This window comes from Miniopterus schreibersii (assembly GCF_964146895.1).
Source record: "Miniopterus schreibersii genome assembly, chromosome: 12".
Classification (NCBI taxonomy): domain Eukaryota; kingdom Metazoa; phylum Chordata; class Mammalia; order Chiroptera; family Miniopteridae; genus Miniopterus; species Miniopterus schreibersii.
The window spans coordinates 71,281,067-71,288,429 of record NC_138112.1 but is presented as its reverse complement, the minus strand read 5'-3'; positions in this window follow the sequence as shown (position 1 = coordinate 71,288,429).

Sequence of the window (7,363 nt, the reverse complement as noted above, 5' to 3'; positions counted from 1 at the left end):
GAGGCCTGAGTCAAGGTGTCAGCGCCTGGAGCCGGGTCAAGCAGGCAGCTGGCAGGATTCACTACAGCAGGGCTAAGACTGAGGTCCCCACTGCTGAGCGTTGGCCAGGGGACATCCTCAGCTCTAGAGACCACTACATTTCTCCGCCCGTGGCCCCCTCCATCATCAAAGCCAGCAGCAGCGCACTGGGTCCTTCTCATGCTCCAAATGAGATGCTCCAAAATACCACCGGATGCCTCGTCTCTCTGGCTTTCCCAGCGGCCACATCTCTTTGCTTCCAAGGGCTCATGCAATTACACTGAGCACCTCGGAGAATCCAGGATCATCTCCTTACAGCACTTAAGATCAGCTCATTAGTAATTTTCATTACATCTGCAAAATCCATTTTGCCTCTGACCTATCGTAACCACAGGCCTGATGCCAGCGGGTGAAGGTCCTGGAGCCAAAATGTTGCCTCTCGTCGAGCTCAGAAAAGTCAGTTTATAAAAAATAAAAAATAAAAAGATTAAATTCTCTGTAGATAAGAAAGGGGCAAAGAACGTGAACCAGAAGTTCAAATAAGAAAAAATATCCGTGATGAACGTGTGACACAAAACTCCGCCTCCTTAGGAGAGATGCTGATTAGAATAACAATGAAATCGGGAAGCACGGCAGTGGGCTAATGTTTGAAAGATGGTACAGCTCTGAGGAGAGTGTGGCTATCCCGAGAGGGTACAAAGAAGTCACAGGCTGTGCTCATGGGTTTGATTTTTTTTTTTTTTAACATCTTAAAACTTGACAAAGTATTTTTATTCAGAAAAAAAGGAAATAATACGTGCATGCAGCTCTTAGCAAAATTGGCCCATCCCCAAGGACTTGTCTTATTGCAATTGAAGAATTCCCTTGATATCTGGGTACAAACTCACAAAGGCCCGAGCGGGATATGGCACTGCAGGCACTTACAGCTACTTCGCAGGGTTGGTGTCGAGGCTGGTGTAAGTACAGGGGGCTCACAGGAGCTCTCACAGGAGGGGAGGTGGGGATAAACTATGGGGGAGGGGCCCGGCGTGGTCCAGTAGGAGGGCCTGACCCTCAGATGCCAGCATACTGTCCTTGGTACAGCCAGACTGTCCCCGGGGTGCAGCAGATGCCCCCTGGACTGTGTCCATCACTGGCGTTCAGGAGTCGGCCTAGCACCTAGGGGTGCCCGCAGGAGAGAAAGGGCCCTCTGGGTAGCTGGGTCCTCACAGCAGTCCCATGTGTGGGTCTCCTGGGCACCAGGGCACTGGCTGAGTGGGCAGCATTGAGGGAGCAGTGAAACCAGAGAGACGCCGAACTGGCCTCTGTGTCACCATAACAAATAACCCCCACGTTTCATGGTTTAAAACAACCCTTGTCATCTCCCAGTTTTCCCGAGGCTGGAATCGGAATGTGGCTCAGCCGGATGCGTCTGGCGCTGGGTCTCACGGGCCTGATCATGGTGTGGACCCTGCTGCAGTGTCTCAGGTCTCAGTGTGGGCCAGGCTTGCTCAGCGGCTGCTGGCTGGATTCAGCTCCCCGTCGGCTGCTGGACTCAAGGCCTCAGTTTCTCAAAGGCTGCTGCCTAGAGGCCGCCCTCAGTTCCCAGCCACAGGGGCCTCTCCATGGGGCGGCTCGGGACATGGCAGCCACTCCATCAGAAGGAACAAGCAGGAAAAGCCCGAGGGAGAGGACTGACGAGATGGAAGTCACCGTCCTTCAGGACCTAATCTTGGAAGAGACATCCGTCACTCTTGCCATGTTCTGTTGGTTAGAGCCGGGTCACCAGGTCCAGCCCCCGTCAAGAAGAGGGAATCACCTGCAGCAGGAACACCAGGAGGAACACTAGAAGGCTACCTGCCACCATAGGTGACAAGAAAGGCTTTGTTTTCATGGTAATGCCTGTGCCCCTAAGATCATCTCCCACACCACAATTCTTTTTTTTTATTATTTTAGAGAGGGAGAGAGAGAGAAACATTGGTGTGAGAGAGAAACATCAATCAGTTGCCTCCCTCCCATACGCATCCCGACTGGGGATCGAACCCACAACCTGGGGACATGCCCTGACCAGGAATCAAACTGGTGACCTTTCAGTGCGCAGAAGACCCACTCAACCGACTCAGCCACACTGGCCAGGTCACCACAGTTCTCATCTGCTCTCACATCCACCCTGTGAACTGAGACAGCTGCCCCTCTCCCTGTGACAGATGAGGAATCTGAGGCTGGAAGGGCCGCGTGATGTTCCTCCCGAGGTTGCATCACCCAATGGGCAGGAAACGCCATGTCTGAAAACAGCCCTGGCCCCCCATCAACTGAGGCCGGGAGCTCAGGACCTGCTCAGCGGGGCATGAAGCCCTTCAGGCCGGGGAAAGGGCCAAGCAGCTTCCTCCTGCAGGTGAGGCCGGCCCAGAGGCGGGACTGGCAAAGTCAGCGCCAGCAGTTTGCAAAGTAGAAGGGAAAGCGGGTCCTTGGCAGAAAGTCCAGTCCCTGCCCTGCCCCCAGGCAAGAAAACAAACCTGAGATTCATTAGGGCACAGGGTCCTTCTCTCTCCCGCCCCCCACGCCCCCCACCGGCCCAGCACCCCGCAGCTGCGTTTCCAGTGTGTTAACAAAGCCCACGGTGTCCCCTGGAGCCTGCAGTGGATAGAGGCATCCTCTTGGTGGGGACAGACACTGGCTGGCTCCGCCTGAGGATCACTCCAGGCCGCGGCAAGGCCCCTGGGGGAGGCTTGCGCCATCAGCAGAGAGCTTTTCCTCCCGAGATACACACCCAGAGGTTGCGCCAAACTTGGTCTGAATGTCAGAAATGCACCCCCTAGGCTCCCAAACACGTGCTCGAGCTCTGGGCAGAGGGCCAACCTCCTCCGTGTTTGGTTCCAGCTGTTTTATTGGGGAAATAGTGGGAACTTCCTGGTGAGGCCGTGGGGGCGGGTAGGAGGTGCCAAGAGGGGCCGGTGTCCTCGCCTCCTGGAGGCACCGGCCATCACCGCGGGCACCCTGGGCCCGCTCCAGGCCCTTCCTGTGGCATTCATTTCCTTCCTGGGCGCATCAGGCCCACCGCACACGCGGGGCTGGGTTTCCTCTGCGTGAGCAGTGAGCCTGTGCCCCGTGGGTCTTTCTAAAGACTCGTTCACCCGCTCAATCATCCACGCACCTATTGAGCGCCTACTACGGGCCGGGAACTGACCTCACACTGTTGACGGAGACAAAAGGTGCTCAAGTGGTTTCTAAAAGCACGTGGATAAAGTAAAAATCACCTAGCCTCTCGGTAACGTGGGACACTCATGGGCCCTGAATCCTTCAGCCCTGAATTTACACCCCTCCCGCCCCCATCCCCGGGAGCTCAGGCAGCCCCCATACCACGGGCCTCTGTTTCTGTCCCCACGAAACGGGGTTTGCGGCGGCGCTCTGGGGCACACAGTAGGGCCTCAGTCCCTGCTCCTGCTCTCTCACACTTCCTCCTACATCATCTCTGGGTGAAAAATGACCCAGTGTTTTCAGATCACAAAGGATTCTCAAATCCCTGTCACACCTCAGCCTCGAAGCCACCGCCTAGAGCAGAGGGCAATCATCCCGCTGCTGCTCTTGGGGAAACTGAGGCTCAGAGAGGCCACGAGCTTTGTTCAAGGCCACACAGCAAGCGAGGGGCACAGTGGGCACACAGACTTAGAAACAGCCAAAATGGCAAATTTTACATTAGGTGGAGCTGACCTTTTTCTTTAATTTTTTTTTTTTTAATCCTCACTTGAGCTTTTTTTTTCCATTGCTTTTCAGAGAGAGTGGGAGAGAGAGAGAGAAACATCAATGTGAGAGAGACACATTGATCGGTTGCCTCCTGTATGCGCCTCAACTGGGGCCGGGATGGAGCCTGCAACCGAGGTATGTGCCCTTGGTTGGAGTCAAACCCGGGACCCTTCAGTCCACTGGCCAAGGCTCTAACCACTGAGAAAAACAGCCAGGGTTTACCATAATATTTTTTTCTGTTTTTTTTTAAGAGAGAGAGAGAGAGAAACATCGATGCGAGAGAGAAACATTGACCGGCTGCCTTCTGTAGGTGCCCCAAATGGGGATCAAACCCACAACCCAGGCATGTGCCCAGACCGGGGACCCAACCGGCAACCTATTGGTGCCTGGGATGACGCTCGGCCAACTGAGCCGCTCTGGCCGGGCTACCATAATATTTTTAAAGATTCTGGTATTTTTTTTAATGACTAGAAATACACACACACACACACACACACACACACACACTCAGGACAATCTGTTCAGCTGGCAGATGGAATGAGACCTCGGGGACGTTCCAGTTCAAACCGCCGTACCGGGAGCTAACAATCGTGACTTTCATTTGGAAAACAGCTGCTTCTGCCAGAAAGTTTAGGAAACCTGGCCTCCCCCCAACAGGAGACACCAGGTCCCTCGGACTTGAGAATAGATCTGCCATTTGCGCCCGTCCCAGGGAAAACTGGGAGGAGGAGGGGAGAGAAGAAAGCTGGGGGTCCCACTCGCCCTTTCCCATCAGGAAAGCTAGCTAGACCTTAGAGAGACAGTTTTATCTCAAGGGTTGAAACCAAAGGGCTCAGGGGTTGACCTGGGAGACCCAGACCATGCACAGATTTGCCTTGCCGCCTGAGAAAACAGAAGAGCCAGCCTATCAGAGCTAAAGTGGGAAGCGAGGACAGGGCTTGGAGCACAAGTACCATCACATCGCACCATCGTCTCCATGGCACAATTGGGGAAACCGAGGCTCAGCTTCCTTCAGTTTGTCAGAGGAAGAGTCAGGGCTAGATCCCAGGGCTCCAGAGCTGTCCTCACATTTCACCTCGACGTTTCCATGCCCAGTGCTGAAGATGTGGACACGGAGAGGTCCCAGCCTCCAGCACAGGCCCAACAGATACACAAAGCTACTCAGTTTCCTCATTTCCAGAATGTGGGCACCTTTCGGGCAGGAATCTTTATCAGTTTCATTCATTGTTGGATTCCCAGGGCCTAGAACAGTGCCTGGCACATAGTAGGTACTCAGTAAATACGTGCTGGATGAATCTGTAAAGGGGGTGGGGTTTGTGACGATTACACAATTCAATTTATGCAGGCCCTGGCTCACAGACACAGTAAGCGGTAGTGTAGCAGTCATCGCTGCACCTGTCCCCTGACAGATGGGACTGGTGGCAGCAGAGAGGTGAGATCTTGGACCCGGTGAGCTGATCAGAGCTGCCCAGCATGGGCGCCTCATCCACCCCTGCCCCCTCTGCATCTGCCCCCACTCACCTGTGCAGCAGGCCTTCCTGCCTCAGGGCCTTTGCTCCTACCCTTTCCTCTGCTGGGATGCCTTCCTTTCCCTTCTCACCTGAGTCACTCCTGCCCAACTTTCCTCGTGGGCTCCATCGTCACCTCCTCGGAGAAGCCATCCTGGCTCCCTGGCACACCTGGCCGTGGTGCCCTCAGTTCGGGTGTGGTTTTACATGGGTTTGGAGCATCTGACTCTGGTCTGCCTCCCTGCTTGACTTCAGCTGTTCGTCAGCCTGGAGCACAGTGCCTGGCGCCCAGTCTGACTATCCTCAGTGGGAAAGAAGGGGCAGAGGCCCTGCTCCATGGCCCCCCGTCACCCAGGGAACAGGGTCCTGGCCACAGACAGCCCTGCCCAGAACTTCCTGCCCCCAGGAACCCCCAGTACAGGAAGGTCCTGGCCTGAGGGGGCTGTGGGACCACAGAGTCCATCTGCAAGGCTCATGGTGGGGGACAATTAAAAATAAAGTTCCTGCCCTAGCTGGTGTGCCTCAGTGGTTAGACTGTGAGCTCACAGACGAAAGGGTCATGGGTTCGATTCCAGGCAACGGCACGTACCTGCGTTGCAGGTTCGATCCCGGCCCATGTCCTGGCACGTGCGGGAGGCAACTAATTGATGTGTCTCTTTCACATTGATGTTTCTCTCTCTCCCCCCCCCCCACCCTTTCCACTCTCTCTTAAAAAGATCAGTGGAAAAAATATCCTCAAATGAGGGTTAACCAAATAAAATAAAATAATAATAATAAAGCTCCTGGGCAGAGCCTTTCTGAGGTGCACGAAGGGCTTTGCTCCCCGGATCTGACCTCTTCCTCACTGCAACTCCATGAGTCATTTTTTCCCCACCTGGCAGGTGAGGAAACCAAGGCCCAGGACCACCCAAGATTGGAAGCAGCCACGGGAGCCCCACGTGGCAGCCTGGCGCTCTCTCCACTGTCCCTGCAGGAGCCCAGCCTCCAGCTGGGGACACAGGTTGGCCACAGCAGCAAACCCAGGCAAAGGATGGCTCGCCTGCTTACAAGCACCTCTCATTAGTTTTGAAGGAAACAAATTTCCACACCAAATAAGGCGGTGGACCTTGGAGCCACTGCCCCCTTCACACAATCCCTTTTAAGTGTCCAAATGCAATTACACTTGGAACTCGCCTGGACTAGGCCTCCTCCAGCCTCCCCCCACCTCCCCTTGGCCTCCCCATATAAACAAGTGGCCCAGCTGGGCCCCAGCTGGCCTGCCCTGGAGAGGAGGGGAGGGTCCCCGCTGCCTGCCCAGCCCCTCAGCCCTGGCGTGCCCAGAGCTCCAGCAGCCCGCAGCCCTCCTCCTGCCCCCGCCCCAGGCCAGCTGGGCCGCCCTCCCGCCTCCCTCTGAGGCTTGTACTTGGACAGGGACATGGGGCTCCTCCGGGGCAGAGGCCCAGCCCCAGGGCAGGTGCAGGGCTCCCTTCAAGATGCCCACAGAGGCACCCACGCACGATCTGGGCACCGCTCGCTCCTGCGGGGAAGGCGCTGGCCGCAATTCCCTCGGGCTCCCTGGGCCATGAGAAAGTTGGCCCAGGGCAGGAGAGGCCTTCCTGACGGGCTCCCTAGGAAGCCGCTCCTCCCCACCCTGTCCTCATGCCACCCCTGGGGCGTCCACACCCCCCAGGCTCTGGCTCGGTGCCCCAGGCCCCCGAGGTGCGCGTGGAGGGGAGCTGAGGTTGAGCGGCGCACACAGCAGGCACCACGCTCGGGCCAGGCGGCCTCGGTGATTTTCCACTCAGGCCATCTGACTGCTATTAAGGCCAGGAGAAGGGAATCCCTGGTTCCGTGAGCCTGCAGGGGACCCTGGGCAGATTCCGGGGTGTGGGGGGGTGCAGCGCCACCTGGGTGGCCTCACAGTCCCTGCCAAGTCTACCTCTCAAACGCCTGCACCTCCCCCTCCAGGGAGCCCTCGCCTGCTGTCTCCCGGCTTCTCTGTATCAGCCCTCAGTCCATATGAACAACTCGTGGGGACCCGCCCCTCCTGGGCCCGAGCCCCCCCACACCAAAAGTCCAGTGGGAGCCCACGGGAGGCACCAGGCGAGTGGACAGCGGGCGCTCCCTCTCTCCAG